Genomic DNA, 20048 nt, shown 5'->3' on the forward strand with positions numbered 1-20048 from the left:
CATACTTTTAGAATTGTCTAAGATGCTTTGGAAAATGTTGAGTCCTATAAATACCTTGGCGTCACCCTGCAGAAGAATTCTAAATTCACTATTACAAAACAGAATCTGGTGTATCTTCCCGACGTAAGAGAGTTTACTGACTTTAAAAGTCCAGTTTCCACCCTTGCCGAACTAGGCTGGAAATCCTGGACTCGATCGTAGCGCCACCAGTGGCTATTACCGGTTATGTCCCTTCTAAGCCTCTCCTATGGACCAGTCCGATTCCATCACTCGCATTTGTTTCAAACAAAATGGCGGTGCCCAGTGAAGAAGATCTGCTCGATCATCAAGATCTATATCGTGATAAAACGGGTCTTACATCGCGAAGTACATCAAATCACACGAGCACCTTGATTAAAAACATTAAAAGGTTTGGAAAATATCTGTTGCCAACAAGTTGTCGATGCAATTGCTTTGCAAATCATGCACTCGACCGAAATCTGCTCGACAGTTTACGAACCGGATTTCGATTTCGTTGCGCGATTTTAATTGGACTATGCATAGACTCGTTAGTCCAGCCAAAATGTAACTCCATAATACCAGCCTAGTTTTGCAAGGGTGGTAACTTGACTTTTATAGTCAGTTAACTCTCTTGACTCGGGAAGATGAATCTGGTGAAGCAAGCAATCAAATCAATGTATTATGTTTTGGCCCAAGGGTGTAAATTGAGTCTGTCTTTTTGATAGTATGGTCTTACTAATTCTTCAATATGGATGTGAAGTATGGGGGTTCGAAACTTTATCTATTATAGAACATGTCCATCTACGTTTTCAAAAACATTTAACATCAGGTCGGACATGAGCCCCAAATTATATGGTTTATGGCAAACTTGGACGATCTTCTGTAATAAATGTAGTTAAGATCAGAATGGTTTCTTTTGAGGCACAACTCATATCTGGTAAATCATCAAAGTTATCTTGATTCGGTTACAAGCTAAAATTGTATGATAACATAGATGAAAGGTGGAAACATATTGGTTGACCTTTGTGAAACACATTTTTTCGACGATTTTGGCCTAAGTTTCATTTGACAATCACAAATGTTTCAAAGTCCAAATCATCTTAAAAATATAGTTGAGAAATTAAATGATATCAATTTACAATGCTGGAAAGCCACACAAGATAAATCTTCCAAAGGAGTCACGTATACAATAGCTAAAAATGAATCCCTGAATTTCTAAAAAAAATTAAATATGGAAGTAATTTGCCGAGACTTATTAAATTTAGAATCTCCAATCACAATCTCCCAATTGAAACTCGAAGATGGAAAAAACAACCTTTACCTGAAAGAAAATGTTCATTTTGTGAATCATTTGATTTTGGTAATGAGTTCCAGTATCAATTTATCTGTCCACTATTTCAAAAGTGGAAACAGCTCAGGCTTAAAAAACAAAAATATTCTTGGATCTCAGGCACCGCCCTCATCATCAGAAAGTGTGCCTTATGTTTCATTTTTATTTCCATTTTCAAAAAATAAAAAACCTGAATACTTAAAAACAATGCGATCCAATATTGCACACAGTTACTTCCCTTTACTGTGCATCTCGTGGTATGGTCGTAATGGCAGCGATAGTAGTTTGTATGCTTGTTTATGTACGGAGGCCTGAGAACCAATTCTTTTATTTTTTTAAGCCTAATTAGAAAATATTTTTACTTTTCACCAAATATGTACAAAATGAATTTGCTTTTTAATAGTAAAAGATAAGGAACACTTAGAAAAATTTCCAAATTTTGTAAAATTATGTCTCCTAACTGAACCATGTCCTGTATCTTTGTTTAGTGAAGCCACTGCTCGGTAAATCTGTTGATATATATTGTATAATTGTATATAGTCGTTTATTAATGATATATTGATGTATCAATGCTGTACCTCTTTTGCTGCTGATGGTGGCCTGAGTTCTGTTCAGTTCAGTCATCACTCCCATGCTTGCCGTAAAAGGCGACTATGCTTGTCGTAAGAGGCGACTAACGGGATCGGGTGGTCAGGCTCGCTGACTTGGTTGACACATGTCATCGGTCCCAATTGCGTAAATCGATGCTCATGATGTCAATCACTGGATTGTCTGGTCCAGACTCGATTATTTACAGACCGCTGTCATATAGCTGGAATATTGCTGAGTGCTGCGTGAAAAAACAAACAAAACAAATGAACAAACAAACAAACATTCAACCATCCATCCATTCGATCAACATGCTAATCTAACAAAGAAAATGAACATTGACATAGATACTCATTCACTCTCACATCCTCTCAATTTCTGTCTACTTCTGGAGCTCTGTGATCTTGTTTTAATTTGTACATAGTTCTTGCTTACTTAATTTATGTTTTGATGTAATTATGTTAAACCTATTTATGGTTGAGTATAATGTCTCATGGCTTCACGTTCTTCCAACTTCTAAATGCCTATCAAAGACCCAGGAGAACATCATATTTAACACATGAAACATTTTTTTTAGAAAGATATCACATTTCCATTTCTGCTTTCAAGATGTGGGGCGGTCGGGTAGCCTAGTGGTTAAAGCGTTCGCTCGTCACGCCGAAGACCTGGGTTCGATTCCCGACATGGGTACAATGTGTGAAGCCCATTTCTGGTGTCCCCCGCCGTGACATTGCTGCTCAAAGCGGCTTAAAACCTTACTCACTCACGTTTTCAAGATGTTATAACACCAACATCATCGTCAGTTCAGTATTGTTTACATATGGTGAGGTTCCAAAATGTGCTTCAGTTGGAGTTTATGCAGATGTAAAACATGCAGGATCAGATGTTTGAATGCCATATTCTTACTGGTGCTATGGCGGTCATGGCATTTTTGCCATGGCTCAACTATATCATAATGACATTTTACATTTAGTAAGAGTGTTCTGAACACATTTTATGTTTTCTGCAATATTGATGCTCTATCTCTATTGTGTATCTTCATTCCTTTATCATTTATTGTTATTTTTAAGCAGGTTTTATAGATCATGTATATAGGCTTCAGCATGTCGTAAGAGACGACTAACGGGATCGGGTGGTCAGGGTCACAAGCTTGGTTGATGCATGTCATCTTATCCCAACTGCTGTCGTGGTTGATACATATTGTCCCAATTGCGTGGATCAATGCTCATTATGTCCATCATGAATGAAACATATGCAACTATTTTAAGTATTTTGTTTTGTTATAATGTGATATTATTGATTGGAGAAGAATCAGTATTTTGTACACACTTTTTCAAGATATTAAATATTCTGTTATGTTTCAAAGAAATCCGTCTTTGTATTATTCGTTGGATGAAAAAAAAGTTCAACCTCTATTGTGGGCTATATTACCTAGATGGTAGATTAAAGTACCAGACCCTATTGAAGGCTATTCTATCCAGATGATAGGGATCAAAGTACCAGCCCCTATTGTAGGCTATGCTACCCAGATGGGAGGGATCAAAGTACCAGACCCTATTGTAGGCTATTCTATCCAGATGGTAGGGATCAAAGTACCAGACCCTATTGTGGGCTATGCTACCCAGATGGTAGGGATCAAAGTACCAGACGCTATTGTAGTCTGTTCTACCCAGATCGTAGGGATCAAAGTACCAGACCCTATTGTAGGCTATTCTATCCAGATGGGAGGGATCAAAGTACCAGACCCTATTGTGGGCTATGTTACCCAGATGGTAGGGATCAAAGTACCAGCCCCTATTGTAGGCTATCCTATCCAGATGGTAGGGATCAAAGTACCAGACCCTATTGTGGGCTATGCTACCCAGATGGTAGGGATCAAAGTACCAGACGCTATTGTAGGCTGTTCTACCCAGATGGTAGGGATCAAAGTACCAGACCCTATTGTAGGCTATTCTATCCAGATGGGAGGGATCAAAGTACCAGACCCTATTGTAGGCTATCCTATCCAGATGGTAGGGATCAAAGTACCAGACCCTATTGTGGGCTATGCTACCCAGATGGTAGGGATCAAAGTACCAGCCCCTATTGTAGGCTATTCTATCCAGATGGTAGGGATCAAAGTACCAGACCCTAGTGTAGGCTATTCTATCCAGATGGGAGGGATCAAAGTACCAGACCCTATTGTAGGCTATTCTATCCAGATGGTAAGGATCAAAGTACCAGACCCTATTGTAGGCTGTTCTACCCAGATGGTAGGGATCAATGCTACCAGTTCCAGCCCCTATTGTGGGCTATTCTATCCAGATGGTAGGGATCAAAGCTGCCAGTTCCAGCCCCTATTGTGGGTATGCTACCCAGATGGTAGGAATCAATGCTACCAGTTTCAGCCCCTATTGTGGGCTATGCTACCCAGATGGTAGGGATCAATGCTACCAGTTTCAGCCCCTATTGTTGGCTATGCTACCCAGATGGTAGGGATCAAAGCTATCAGTTCCAGCCCCTATTGTGGGCTATAGGGAGCAACAATGTTTTTGTTTTTATACATATCACGTATCAATCCCCAAAATGTACTGGCATTAGGGATGAGGGATTTGCAGGATATGTCCCTTTTAGTCAGTGTTTGTGAGAGAGTGAGTGAGTTTGGTTTGGTTTTACGCCGCTTCATACATTGCACCCATGTCGGCAATCGAACCCGGGTCTTCAGCGAACTCTTTACCACTAGGCTACCCGACCGCCCCAAAGTGTTTGTGATTTGGTAATGTTCACGGTCCTCAGTATACCCATCTCATACTGTAAATCTTGAAATTAATGCGTATCATTATGAATACATCTTCCCTAGGCAAGAGAGTTGACTGACTCTAAAAGTCCAGTTTCCACCCTTGCCAGAATTTCTGGGCCCGATTTTAGTGCCACCAGTGTCTATTACGAGACATGTCCCTCCTGTGTCCCCCCATTAGCCAATCAGATTCGATCTCTCATATCACTTGCCTTTGTTTCAAACGAAGTGGCAGCGCCCAGTAAGGGCGATCCGATCGATAATCAAGATTTATATTGTAATAAAACAGGCCTTATTTTGCGAAGTGCATCAAATCATGTGAGCACCTTGTTTAAAAATATGGAAAGATTTGGAAAATATGTGTTGAAGCTAAGTTGACGGTACACATGCTTTGCAAGTCATGCAGTCGATCGAAATATGCATGGCATTTAACAAACCGAATGTTGATTTTGTTTTGATTGGACTAAGCAAAGACTCGTTTGTCCAGCCAAAGTATAACTCCATAATTCCAGTCTAGTTCGGCAAGGGTAGAAACCGGACAGTTAACTCCCTTGCCTCGGGACCCATGAAGATATTGGGTAGAATAGGTCTTCAGCAACCCATGCTTGCCGTAAAAGGCGACTATGTTTGTCGTAAAAGGCGACTAACGGGATCTGGTTTAGGCTCACTGACTTGGTTGATGCATGTCATCGATCCCAATTGCGTGAATCTAGTCCAGACTCGATTATTTACAGCCATCATATAGCTGCGATATTGCTGAATGCGGCGTTAAACAACAAACAAACAAGTCATATAGTCAGTTAACTCCCTTTTCCTCGGGAACATTCATCCGGGATGGAAAAGATATGAATATTGATATATTTCTCACCTGCAAACAAGGGTCATCCTTCTGTGGGGGCGGTCGGGGAGTCTAGTGGATAAAGCGTTCGCTCGTCACGCTGAAGACCTGGGTTCGATTCCCGACATGGGTACAATGTGTGAAGCCCATTTCTGGTGTCCCCTGCCGTGAGATTGCTGGAATATTGCTAAAAGCGGCGTAAAACCATACTCACTCACTCACTCATTCTTCCAGAAGAGGTCATGCAGAATGCCTCTGAGTCTAGTGATAGAGGGTCCTGCCGGATAGTGTGACGGAGGGTAGTTCAATTCATGGCCACATCATCTCAAAATCAAAAGATGGTAGTTGTTGTTACCCTGCCTGGTGCTCAGCATTATGGGTATAAAACAAAGACCAGTCGGCTCGTAATCAGTATTTTGTGTTTGAGTGGGGTATCCATGGCATGGTATTTCATATTGGCTAGCACTTTAAAATCGGCATAAGGCCTGACTAGTACAAGCAGCCACTCACACGTACATCGCTTTATAAGTGCAATAATCTTGATTGTGACGTTAAACCCAATTTCACCTCCCTTTACCTCATGCTGAATGGTTGCCCGTGAAGATCCGGGGTAGAACAGGTCTTCAGCAACCCATACTTGCCGTAAAAGGCGACTATGCTTGTCGTAAAAGGAGACTAACGGGATCGGGTGGTCAGACTCACTGACTTAGTTGATGCATGTCATCGATCCCAATTGCGTGGATCGATGCTCATGATATTAATCACTGGATTGTCTGGTCCAGACTCGATTATTTACAGACCCCCGTCATATAGCTGGAATATTGCTGAGTGCGGCGTAAACAACAAATAAATTAACAATAAACACTTTGGACTTTAACCCTAGGTTACGCTGACATGCCATGATATACTTAATGTACAACAAACCAACCAACCCTTTGCCTCGGAAAGATGGGATCAATGCTACCAGTTCCAGCGCCTATTGTGGGGTTATAATTCATGTTTTGACCACAATCCACTCAATAATGCAGAACAGAGGCGGATTCAGGATTTTGAAAACAAAAGAGGGTGAAATATTCCCCTTGACGTTGCCTAGTGTCTGAAAGGTGTCTGTAAAAGGGGGCTATGACCCCCTGCATCCCAATCAGGATCCGCCAGTGTAGAATTTGTTGGAAAATGGTTAAGTTAGAATAAGGTACTGATGACTGCGTTGCAGCCTCAATCAGCGGTTCCGCAAATAGTTTCGTTTGTTATATTTTTATTAGACCGTTAATTTTTTCAAGAGATATTTGGGTCCTCGGGTGACCAAGTCATCTCACGCGTCTCTTTTGCATTGTATATTGCTTTGATTGTTGTTTAATGCCGCGCTCAGCAATATTCCAGCTATATGACGGCGGTCTATAAAATAATCGAGTCTGGACCAGACAATCCAGTGATTGACATCATGAGCATCGATCCACGCAATTGGGATACGATGACATGAATCAACCAAGTCAGCGAGCCTGACCACCCGATCCCCTAAATTACCTTTTACGACAAGCATATAGTCGTTGCTGAAGACCTATTCTATTCCGGATCTTCACGGGCACAGGGAAAATGAAAAAATTATAATGATGTGATTGTTATATCATATCAAATGCTCAACATTAATGTCATTTTGAAGAATATGTATATAAAACGACGTCACAAACAAATTAAGTCGTGAGTGAGTGAGTGAGTTGGGTTTAACACTGCTTTGAACAGTGTTATTCCAGTTATAGCACGGCGTGTCAGCTTAATTAATGTGGGAGAAAATCCCGATGCAGATATTAGACGTTTACCACTTTGGTAAAATCCACAAGCACGGGTATGTTGCTGACAAACCCAGAAACAAAATCGGGGCGAACCGGGATTCAAACCCACGATCATCGGTTTCTGACGCGTACAAGGGACGCAACTCTACACATCGAATTGGGCCTTAAGTTAGACGACCAGGGCACCTGTGCCCCAATTTTCGATAAGGGTTTTGATCTCGACCTTGGTCGTTGTGCTATTAAGTCATTAAAAAAATATGATTCAAGTGTTGACGTAAATTACCAATATTATGACATGGCCAACTCAATATCAAGCCCACGCACAAGTTGTGATATAAATCTTTATCAACACTTCATGTGCTACTCCTGTAAAGTTGACACAGGAAAGCATGTTTGGTTGTCAAAATCAAAATCCCTGATCACGAAATTAGATCACGTTTTGTTCGAACCATTTTCGACAGGTGCTGATTTGCCACTGTGTGGTATTGTACGATATACCAATAAAACTAGCGTTTTGGGTACTTGTGCTGTAAAGAGAATAGGTTCTTTCAGTTTTGACACATGAAAACATATTTGGCTGTCAAAATCAAATTCCTTAACACAAAGTTTGTTGTGATTTATGTTTTTTTAATTAGTACCATTTTCGACCGGTGCTGGTTTGTACCTGTGTGGTATAAGCTGGTTCCCGGCTCCCTATGCGCGTCGTCAACTTGCGCCATTATTAAAAATATTAGAGACGGGGCCCAGCTTACTGTGTGGTATGACATACGCTTAAACTGGCGTTTTCTGTTAACGCGAGTGCGCTACAGAGAGAATCAAGTCATTCAGTTTCAGGTCTTGTGACATAGATCTTCATTGTTATCGAAAGGATAACTTGTCTTGATGTGTACATAGTAACAATACAACGTCACGTGTTGGTTGCTCACGTGCTGGTAGCCACGCCCATCGCTCAATTCACACGGCACAGATCTTGGATGTACTGAACGTTTAAGGATCTGACAGTCAGTCGAAGACAAAACAAGGAAGTAGGCTACGATTACGAAACAGGTGAGAATTGACCTTATGTTCGTTTTGTCCACACTGTCGTATGGCAGTAAGAACGGTTGTCAGTGCTTATATACTAATCCGATCGTGTTATCTTACGGAGAGTTAATCCGTTAATCCTAGCTGAACACTCCAGCGCTTTCCTCTATTAGACGACGAAATACGTGTACTATTGCTGACGACAGAGACCATGGTCTCTGCTGACGACTACCCTGTAACGACCAACGCATTTACAAAGGCAGGACAGGGTCTTGTGACGCAAAATTTACCAGCTATAGCCTTCAAGATAAACATGTTGACAACGAGTGTCACCGACACTGTCTATGACAATATCGTATCAGCAGCTTATAGCTGATAATGTTTGTGTTACAAGCCGCTGTGGCAACGATCGATGATACTGTTCCCAAAGAATATAGACACATATGGTCGTCTGTTCATGTTGGGGTCGATTCTCTGTGATACACGTATTTTACCTCCCTGTTTATTTAAGCTGATATTAGAAGCAGGCAAGTACTTGTGTCTGCACTGTGTCGTGGCCACTGTCAGAGTGGAATTGTGGGATCCTAGACATAAACATTTGGGTCCCAGACTGGTGATGTGTGCCACACACTTCAATTGATTGATAATCATTTCTAAGAATTTTACTGATGTCATTTTCTCAGAAGCCTGTGGCCTATATATTATAGATGGGGATTTCAATATTTGCTTGAAGACCATGAATGATTGGCACCCTGATGTTTTAGTAGATCTATATATTCTGGAAAGAATAGAAAAGTTAGTTTATAAAATCTTGCGAGCAATCTTCAGTTTTGAAACAGACATAGTTTTCAGCATCCCCAGGACTTGTAATGTAGATTATTCGGGTCAATTCTCAATGAATATACCGTATTCGATGTAATAAGCCCCCAGATCGCTCTAAAAGTTAGAAATAGGGGGTTCTTATCAGAATATAAGTTTGGTGAGAAAAAAAAAGAGTTGAAAGATTGTAAATTTTGTGGTTTATGCTGACAGCCTGAAATGATACAAACAGATATACATGACAGATATATCCAGAATTTAATTGCCCATAATTAAGGGTGCATATAACACACTATAGTGCGTATTAAACACGAATAAATAAGTCTTGTGTACATTGATCAATCGGAAGGGGTGCTAATTGGGATTTTTTTACTAGCCAATATATTAGCAAATATCGTGGTGGGCGCTTATTAGAGCGGGATGCTTATTACTTCGAATACGGTATGCATATGGGATGTGTAAGTTGTGTAAAACACTGAGGAAAGGTCTATTAGCCACACATCATACACAGATACCAAGGGGTTTTCACAGGGTGAGCACACCACACCCTTTTTTTAAGCATAGGTCTAAAATTTGAAATTTTATAGTTGATTGGGTATACTAATAGTAAATGTTTAACAACATTTTGACTATTTTATTTGGTTGTATATTTTCAACAAAATTATATGATTACTGAACCAAATTGCCAAGTCACAAAATGCACCCCTCCTTTTCTAAACAACTGTGTGCGTGCTTGCAGATCTATAGGACAGGGAAGACAGTGCTTTCTTCAACAGGCTACAGTTACCTATGCAATGTCTAAAATTAGACCTGATTATAGAAACCGCTGGGGTATAGAGCGGCTCCCAATGAATGGCGGTACAGAGTTAATAATGACACCTGAGTTGCGACCCGTGAAGATCCGGGGTAGAATAGGCCTTCAGCAACCCATGCTTAAAAGGCGACTATGCTTGTTGTAAGAGGCGACTAACGGGATCGGGTGGTCAGGCTCGCTGACTTGGTTGATGCATGTCATCATCCCAATTGCGTGGATCCATGCTCATGATGCCAATCACTGGATTGTCTGGTCCAGACTCGATTATTTACAGACTGTCAAGATATAGCTGGAATATTGCTGAGTGCGGTGTTAAGCTATTTGATTATCCCTGTTGGTCTTGACAGGACATATTGTGATGTTAGAAAGTCATGAATGGGGAATGCACATATCAACTTTTCATGTACGTCTTATATTATGAGCTTGAAGCTGGATTTTGAAATTCCTTGCATGAGAGTGACATGGTTTAAAGGAGCACTATGCTCTTCCTAATTGGCAGTGTGCAAATTTGATTCAAGTTCATCAAATAGCCGTTTCTGGGTCTGCTTCTTCATATATAATGATCAGAGTAACAGGTAAGCAGCATATTTGCGTAAAATGCCCCCCCCCCCCAAAAAAAAAAAAAAATGAAATAAAGAAAAAATCAAAACCCAATTACTTTCAATTAACTTGCATACAGAAAAGCATGCATTAAATGAAAAACTCTAATTTATTAAAACAGTCAAAGAAGCTTTTTCAGCTTGTGTACAAAGGAGCTAATTTCCGAAACACAATTACGAGCTAATTTACTTTCCGAGTCAAGCCTATATATTTAGAACAGTTATATACATCTAAAAAATTATTTCAATTTTTCAAAATCTCAAATCTCAAATCTCCTCACTATATTTGGGAAAAACCCAATAGAATTATGAATAGATGAGTGAAAAAATATTGGTAACTCAAAGAAAAATGTAATAACCAAATTAAAATAGAAACCCTAGAGTAAAAACTCAATTGCTCAAAAAGTTATCTGGAGCTCTGAATGATATACCAATTTCATAGTTGATGATGACCATTGTCACGGAGAGAACTGTTAGTGTCCAACAGGGGTCCGGAAAATTTAAAATCCCAATCGGACATTTGCATTTAGGCCACACCCCCTTCAGCTGCAACAAACACATGCTTGCTGTAAAAGACGACTGATGCGACTAACGGGATCGGGTGGTCAGGCTCGCTGAATTGGTTGATGCATGTCATCGATCCCAATTGTGTGGATCGATGCTCATGATGTCAATCACTGGATTAGCTGGTCCAGACTATTATTTACAGACCACAGTTCTATAGCTGGAATATTGCTGAGTGCGGCGTTAAACAACAAACAAACAGCTGCAACAGTGCACACATTGTAAAAAGTAGAGTGACAGTTTAATAACTTTAAATCTTCATGGCATAGTAAGTGCCTGGTGCCTGCAATCTCCATTGTGGTCCAGTGGATAGAGTGCTTCCTGGAGAGTGGAAGGACGGCTGCGTCATACCAAAAAACATTGAAATATTTATTGTTACCCTGCCAGGTGCTTGGCATGAAAACACTAAAATAAGGACTGATCGGCTCAAAGTCAGTATACTGTGTCTGAGTGGGGTATTCACGTTAAACTGCGGCATGGTATCTCAGTGGGCTAGCACTATAAATCGGCATCAGTCCGCACTAGTACAAGCAGCACACACAAACACACACACACACACACACACATGCATGTCGTAATATTAGTGCAATCATCTTGATCATGATGTAAACCCCTTGTCACATCACCTATTATAGCATATTAATCATGTGATACCAGGCCTCAAAGTTGCGACTAAAACAGTCGCCAATGCGACCTAAATTTCAACCTTGAAAAATATCTTTTGGCGACTATATTGCTACACATATGTAGACACAAAAATAAACGTGTCTGCTACTAATTGTACTCACCAATTATTCCTCCTAAAGTCAACAATGAACCGAAATACATAAATATTAATGTAAATAGTATTTTAGTTCAGTTTATCATTAGTTTATTGGATAAGAAAGGATATACCTATATAATCTAGTAACATAAACTGCATCATTGTTCAAGTCACAAATAACAAAACTCATGTACAGTTTCCACTGATAAACAATTCCATGACTAGTGCTATGAATTGTACATATAATAGTTATTTGATAAAAGATCATTTCAAATGCTTTTGACTACCTACAATATTGGCTTGACTTCTTGATTTTATCACTGGTTACCTGGAAAAACATATTGTACTTGGCTCCTTGGTAAAAAATTAAACTTTGAAGCCTGGATACACTGGATGATGTAGTATGGACGAGATTCTGGTTTCATCTCATGAATATTTACTTTACGCCAGGACATCCTGTTTCATTATGTGGGCCTTTGTATAGGAACTATAAATACTGCTTTGAAATTAAAAAAAACTATACGTCTCCTGGTTAGCTGGTCTGACAACAGGTTACTTGATCAGGCTGAAGCTCTAAGGTAAAGATTTGAAACTTTATCACCATAAATGTTACAGTAAACTAGCTTATAACAAACACACTTATAACAACCATGCTTATAACAAACATGCTTATAACGAACATGCTTATAATGAACATGCTTATAACAAACATGCTTATAACGAACATGCTTATAATGAACATGCTTATAACGAACATGCTTATAATGAACATGCTTATAACAAACATGCTTATAACGAACATGCTTATGACAAACATGCTTATAACAAACATGCTTATAACGAACATGGTTATAACGAACATGGTTATAACGAACATGCTTATAACAAACATGCTTATGACAAACATGCTTATGACGAACATGCTTATAACGAACATGCTTATAACAAACATGCTTATAACAAACATGCTTATGACAAACATGCTTATGACAATCATGCTTATAACGAACATGCTTATAACGAACATGCTTATGACAAACATGCTTATGACGAACATGCTTTTAAGGAACATGCTTATAGCGAACATGCTTATAACGAACATGGTTATAACAAACATGTTTATAACGAACATGCTTATAACCAACATGCTTATAACCAACATGCTTATTACAAACATGCTTATAACAAATATGCTTATAACGAACATGCTTATAACAAACATGCTTATAACAAAAATGCTTATAACAAACATGCTTATAACAAACATGCTTATAACGAACATGCTTATAACGAACTGTTCATGTGGTTCAGACCATTTGCTGTGTATTTTATAATATAGAATGGATGGATATAATGAACATGCTTATAAAGAAATAACGGATACAGCAAACTCAGTTTGTGGTCCCGTGTGTACTGTCAACGCGGAGCTGCTCGCGTGTCTCCAATCTGCCGTTCAAAACATCCGTGGCCACTCGGCTGTTCAAAGCTGCAATAAACAATTGAAGGTAATTGATTTACTCTTTAGTACTAACACCTTGTCCTCAAATTACACCCTCAATTAACAACAGTAACACAGTGATTAGGCTATGTCGAAAGTGTTTGATAACACTGATGATATTGTGACAACTCTCAACCAAATCCGTCTTTCAACGATTGTTCAAAGCAAAATCACAGATTTTCTGAATGAATCCAAGTGACTCTTGTGTCTGTGTGTCATTGAAACATGTTGTGGTCACATGACATGATCCAAGATGTCTGACAGTTGAAATGCTTATAACGAACATCGGACATAACGAACTAAAATTAGTGGTCCCTTTGAGTTCATTATAACTGTATTTATAATATAAAATTCAAGCAATAAGCTGGTACATTACAGAAATATGTAAGCTGGACCAGATAAACGTCAGTAAATATGTATGTTTCATTTTGTCTGGTGGTTTGACTGGGTCTTGAAATATGTGCAGTGTCAGCCTGGAAAGGCAATTGCAAAATACTTGTGATATGAATGTGTAATAAATTACTTGAAAAAGCAATATTCCTTTTTTATGGATGCTGTTGTTCACCTGAAAAATGTAGATATATATGTTGGTATTTTGCATCTTTAGAGTCAACTTGAGTCCTTTTCCTGTGTAGATAATGAAATACCAACAAATCCATATTGAATTATCTGGACTCATGTTTGTGATCTGTTTTGTGAAATTTTCATCAAAATTTCATTCGATTATATTTACTTTAATTTCGTTTGCCCCTTTCCATGAGGTCAACCTTACCACATACCGTGACAGCACCAACTGTCACTATTCACAGCAACCACGATCATATTACCGCTATTGACGCCCATAATGAACATCAGTTGACCGAGAACGGTTACACATATCATAACTGCCATATTTGTTATAGTTTGATGAATAAATGTCGATATAATGTTTTGGCGATGGAAATAGCAAGATCGCACAAAACCTCAGCGGCAGTTTGTGAAATTGTTCCACGTGAAAAAATTAATTGACAATACACTAAAGTGCTACCGCAATAACCCTGGTTCTGGTTAAAATTAATTTTAAATATATAGTAAAACCTGCCATTAAAAAAACATGATATCAGAATGTATTATTCGTATAAAATGGTAGTTTAAGATACTATTTTTTAGGACCTTTGCATCAAAATTCTTTTCCGTTATATTATTGGAAATGTTTAAACGTAATCACCCGTAGATAGGGAGAAAACGGGTGTACAGCTGATTGCTATTTCCGGGTTAGTTTACGAGACAATACACATGTAATCTTTATCCCAGCATATAAAACAATCCCTAGCATAACAAGTAATACAAACAAAATAATAAATCATCATGTCTAGTGATGTTTAATCTCAAATTTCACATTTTCAATGACAAAGTTTTTCATAGCATTGTTCATTAACCTGAAGCGATATGATGTATTGTTTTTTCACCAACAGAAAAAGCGTTAAATGATAGTAAAACCCATACAAAAAACGACCCCTTTCTACAGTACCTTTTTTTCGGGTCCTCAAAATTTAGCTTATCTATGGTCATAAACAGTAACAATGCAAGGACAAAATGGGGTTTTATTTACGGCATGAAATAAATCAACTGTCATTTTATAATCTTATAGTCTTCTGACATTATTAAATATGAAGCTATGAAACACAAACATAGAGGGGCGGTCGGGTAGCCTAGTGGTTAAAGCGTTCGTTCGTCACGCCGAAGACCCGGGTTCGATTCCCGACATGGGTACAATCTGTGAAGCCCATTTCTGGTGTCCCCTGCCGTGATATTGCTGGAATATTGCTAAAAGCAGCGTAAAACCATACTCACCTTATCCACACATACTGAAATACGAACAAGCTTCACTGTGGAGAAGGTTTTCTATCAAACTATAACCATCAGGGGTATTTACAGATAACATTTGTTTGTTTGTTGTTTTACGACGCACTCAGCAATATTCCAGCTATATGACGGCGGTCTGTAAATAATCAAGTCTGGACCAGACAATCCAGTGATTGACATCCTGAGCATTGATCCACGCAATTGGGATCGATGACATGCATCAACCAAGTCAGCGAGCCTGCCCACCCAATCCCGTTAGTCGCCTCTTACGACAAGCATAGTCGCCTTTTACGGCAAGATCTATTCTACCCTGGGTCTTCACGGGTCTCCAGATAACAGCATCTGATGAGCTTCCACCAATCGTATTGTTTGTTTTGGTTAAAGAAATTAATTAACATGCCACCCTTGTGATATCAAAATAGTCTCAGGTAACCAGTCAGTGTTCGGATATGCATATAGAAACTGCCTCAAAGTCTACTTCCGCTTTCCTTACAGACAGAAGCCCAGTCTCTTATCATGCTCTGTTTTGTTAGTGAGTCCTAGAGGCAGTGTTAGACAGCCGGGTAGGACCCAGAGCTTCATGCCCCTGAAAATATGACATCTGTTCCTGCGTTTGTTTGCGACATCAAGTGCACCGCATAAGTGAAAATGAGTTTCCGTATTCGACATAAAAAGCGCCCCGCTCTAATAAGCGCCCATGGCGACATTTGCTCATATATTGGCTAGTGAACTATCCTAATTAGCACCCCTTCCATTTAATCAATGTACATAAGACTTATTTATTCACTTATAATACACACTCCTCTTATTTATGGGGAATTTAATTCTGGAAAAATATATCTGTCGTACATAAACATTTCAGGCTGTCAGCATAAACCACGAAATTTATCTTTCAACTCTCTTTTTTTCACCAAAATAATATTCTAATAAGAGCCCCCTATTCCTAATTTTGAGAGCGCCCTGGGCGCTTATTACGTCGAATACGGTAATTCCCATGGACAAGACTGCACAGGTGCAGGTTAACATCGGCTTGTGCACTCTGTTTTAAAGAAAACTGCTCTGAATGCAGTCAGTAAAATATTCCACAGTCAGGCGAATAAATGTCATTTATTTCAAGATGGCATCGTGTATACAAGATGTTAACAAATTAAAATAAAAGATACATCAGATCGCCAATCTTCACTATACAAGTTAACCAATCAAATCCCTCATTAAATTACATACTCAATAATTACTGTAAAGTGTAGGAAATACTAAAAATGACAGCCAATCAGATTACATGGTTTACTGTCTTGGCTAACAAATGGAAGCTGATTGTAGTCGGGTTTCCATGGCTACAGAACAAAATGGTGGTCTGCATGTGATGACAGTTTAAGTCTTTGCTTTCTTGATATCGATAGACTGTTATCTATTTAGATAAGGGGGGGTCGGGTAGCCTAGTGGTTAAAGCGTTCGCTCATCACGCCGAAGACCTGGGTTCGATTCCCGACATGGGTACAATGTGTGAAGCCCATTTCTGGTGTCCCCCGCCGTGATATTGCTGGAATATTGCTAAAAGCGGCGTAAAACCATACTCACTCACTCCCCCTATTTAGATAAGAGAGCTAAAGTGACTTTGTACCACAAAAGGCTTGACTCTGAACCATCACAGCCAGTTCAAGCTTCTATTCATCAACCCATGGGCCGGGTTCACTTGCACTGAGGCATTTTAAAAATTAGTAACATTCCATGTTTTGCGGTAAAAGGCGACTATGTTTGTTGTAAGAGGCGACGAACGAGATCGGATGGTCAGGCACGCTGACTTGGTTGATGCATGTCATCGTATCACAGTTGCGTAGATTGTCAATCATTGGATCGTCTGGTCCAGACTCGATTATATACAGACTGCTGTCATTATAGCTGGAATATTGCTGAGTGTGGCGTTTAAGAACAAACAAACAAACAAAACAATAATCCAGACTTCAGATTACAAGATGGGTAGAATGAATACACAAGACTACCTGTTACATCATCAATATGGAATGTGAAGCTTGTGCTGTTTACATGGTTTAGATAGGAACCCAGTCCTCGAAGTCCTCAAGATATTAGATATAATTACCTGTAATATGATTATATATTAATTCTTCTGTGACTGTATTGGATAATATTGATATGCGAGGGTTGTATTGCGTATGTGTATTGCTGACGGCCGTATTGCAATCTACCGGTTTACCAGTTATATCGCACACCCCAATTTTAATGCAAACCAATAGAATAGTCAAAACATATCTGGCAGTTACCGCTACATGTATTGATATAAACACTAGTGTTGTCTTCAATCTATTGTCTTATTTCAAGAAGATTTATGACATTCTGATTAATATATTTTTGCCAGAATCCTCGGTTTTATCATGGAACTGTTCTGGGTGAACAATACCTTCCAAATGACGTGCTGGTTTTCTTGGGGAATTAGTCAGCAAAGAGCCAGAGTCACAGGAGACTAATCACAATTTTATTTACAAGAACAATTAACAATTTACAATATACTTAGATAATAACTGAGGGTGCCACAGAGAGTCGGTACACACTCTGGGCTGTGGGAGAGAGGTCTGCTTGGTAAGAGAGTCAAACCCCTTCTCTTTTCTCTCAATCTCTCTGGACCAAGGCTTATATAGCCAAGGTCACCTGACATTTAGTAAGTAATAAATATAAATGTAAACAGTAAATCATCAGTGACATACTTGCACATCCTGTTCAGGATGGCAGACGGTCGATCACACAGTACACAAAAATGGGGATTAACAAATAGGATTAGCATCTAATAAATAACAGCAATTAAATGTTTCAAGGCATATAGATGTCATGGCTCCAGGGTAATGAGCCTTTGCAATTAAATGTTCTTTAGACAATGGGTGTCGTAAATCAGTCACCATGACAGTTTTATCACTGTCTTTAACAGATTGAATAGTTCTTGAATTTTTGTGACATCCATGAGATGTAAAAAATGTTCTACTTCTGTTCGACCATGAAAATAAAAAACCAAATATGATTAAATATAAATGCAAATATTGTAGGAATTTATAGTATGAATGCTTTTGAAACATAAAATCTGCTTCACATATGATCTATAGGAAAGGATATTTAGCATTTTTTGTTGTAAAATTTCAACTTGACTGAATCGAGGAAATCTGTCATTGTGTCATTTAATCAATAAAAAACATGTTCAGTGAATTATGTAGATCAATACCTGTGTAGAATGTTTTTCCCATGTTCAAAAAATAACAATATAGCATCTGGTTCCATTTTGCCCAAGACTGGAATATTGTCAGAAGATACAAATTTGTTTCAAAGTAAATTTTTATCCCACTGTTTTTCAAAACGAGCAGGGGGCATGGGTGGCCGAGTCGTCTAAGGCGCCACGATTCGCTTTGCAGAGTTGCGTCCCTTGGGCATGCCAGAAACCTATGATTGTGGGTTCAAATCCTGGTTCGTCCTGATTATGTTTCTAGGTTTGTCAGCACCATACCCGTGCTCGTGAGTTTCACCGCAGTGGTAAACGTCTTAGACCTGCATCACTTTGGGCTTTCCTCCCACATTAAGCTGACACGCCGTGATATAACTGGAATACTGTTAAAAGCGGCGTTAAACCCAACTCACTCACTCATCGTCCGTCCGTCCGTCTGCCGTCCGTTTTCGGTTTTCAAAGCAGAACTCCTTAACCACTGAATAATTGTGGGGGAAACTTGCTATACAAGTCAGTCTAATGGTGAACTCGGTTCATTTGGGATTTTGATTTTTTGTTTTATTGTTTTCATGACGACAAGTTAGACTTTACTCAAAATGAAGGTACATGCTTGTTTCTGGAGAAGAATGTCAAAACCATTGAATATTTCTGGAATGAAACTTCCTATATAGATCAGTCTCGGCCTTTTGATGATTTTGAATTTTGAATTTTTTGTTTTCATGACAACAAGTTGGACTTAAAGGGGCACTGATCTAACGCAATTCCCCGGGACTGGTTGTTGCCTTTGTTCTTGTTTTTTCCCAGGGAGTACCCGGATGTATAGCAGAAATCTAGACTAGTTCGCGACCTCTGTTGCGCCATTCGTAAGCGCATTAGTCACTTTTATGGGTAGTAATAAGGGCGTATGGTCACATTGATCAACAAAATGAAACACAGTTTTCGAGATAATAAGGAAATGTAGGTATATTTGTGGGTAGAATCGGTAATGGTGACGAAGTTTTGATAAGTCACTTGCTTGGTAATTTTGCGATTTTCGTTTACACTATTTTGACTTGCAACACAAAGTAAATATTTCACCTGAGCATTGCTTTTATATAGTGTGTTACACGTATCTCTGTAACAATCAAATATTTTAAAAGATATATATCGTTTCGGGATATTATAACCCGTATTCGTTTGTCAACTGATCACTTGGATTGTTTCAGGTGTTTCACATAGGTGTCAAGTCTCAAAGGTCGGCTGAGAATGCCCACGTGACAACTATTTTCATAACGTCCATGGTTCCTAAAAACTCCATTGAGTGATAGATAACAATGATCAATCAATCAACGTATTATCAGTTAACCCTTTGAACAAAGTATGTTGTTTTTACATCGGCACTTCACGCCATGATATGAGTGTATTCCCTTTGTTTTAGTAAACCTAGACATGTCAACACTCCCTTTTGACATATCCACTGTGCAAGATAACAGTGATTAATCAATCAACGTATTTTCTGTTAATCCTTTGATGACTAGGAACGATCCGTGGATTTATAAAAAAAAAGTAAATCAACTGATAATTCACCTCTTGCTGGTC

General features: G+C 39.0%; 1 protein-coding gene across 8 annotated transcripts in view; it reads left to right on the plus strand.

The window, feature by feature from the left end:
* The first annotated feature begins 8100 nt into the window (after positions 1-8100).
* The window catches only part of LOC124150053 (leukocyte elastase inhibitor-like), a 46717-nt gene continuing 34769 nt past the window's right edge, over positions 8101-20048 (plus strand). For 4 of the 8 annotated variants that reach the window (XR_007222854.1, XM_048402296.1, XM_048402294.1 and 1 more), the window contains exon 1: positions 8107-8369. The gene's annotated coding sequence lies outside the window, so the exon portion shown is untranslated. Of the gene's footprint in view, positions 8370-20048 lie in introns of all 8 variants that reach the window. The other 4 variants (XM_048402295.1, XM_048402298.1, XM_046521952.2 and 1 more) reach the window with 3 other exon arrangements.

Source organism: Haliotis rufescens, unplaced genomic scaffold (assembly GCF_023055435.1).
Source record: "Haliotis rufescens isolate VD_foot unplaced genomic scaffold, xgHalRufe1.0.p SCAF_25, whole genome shotgun sequence".
Lineage (NCBI taxonomy): Eukaryota > Metazoa > Mollusca > Gastropoda > Lepetellida > Haliotidae > Haliotis > Haliotis rufescens.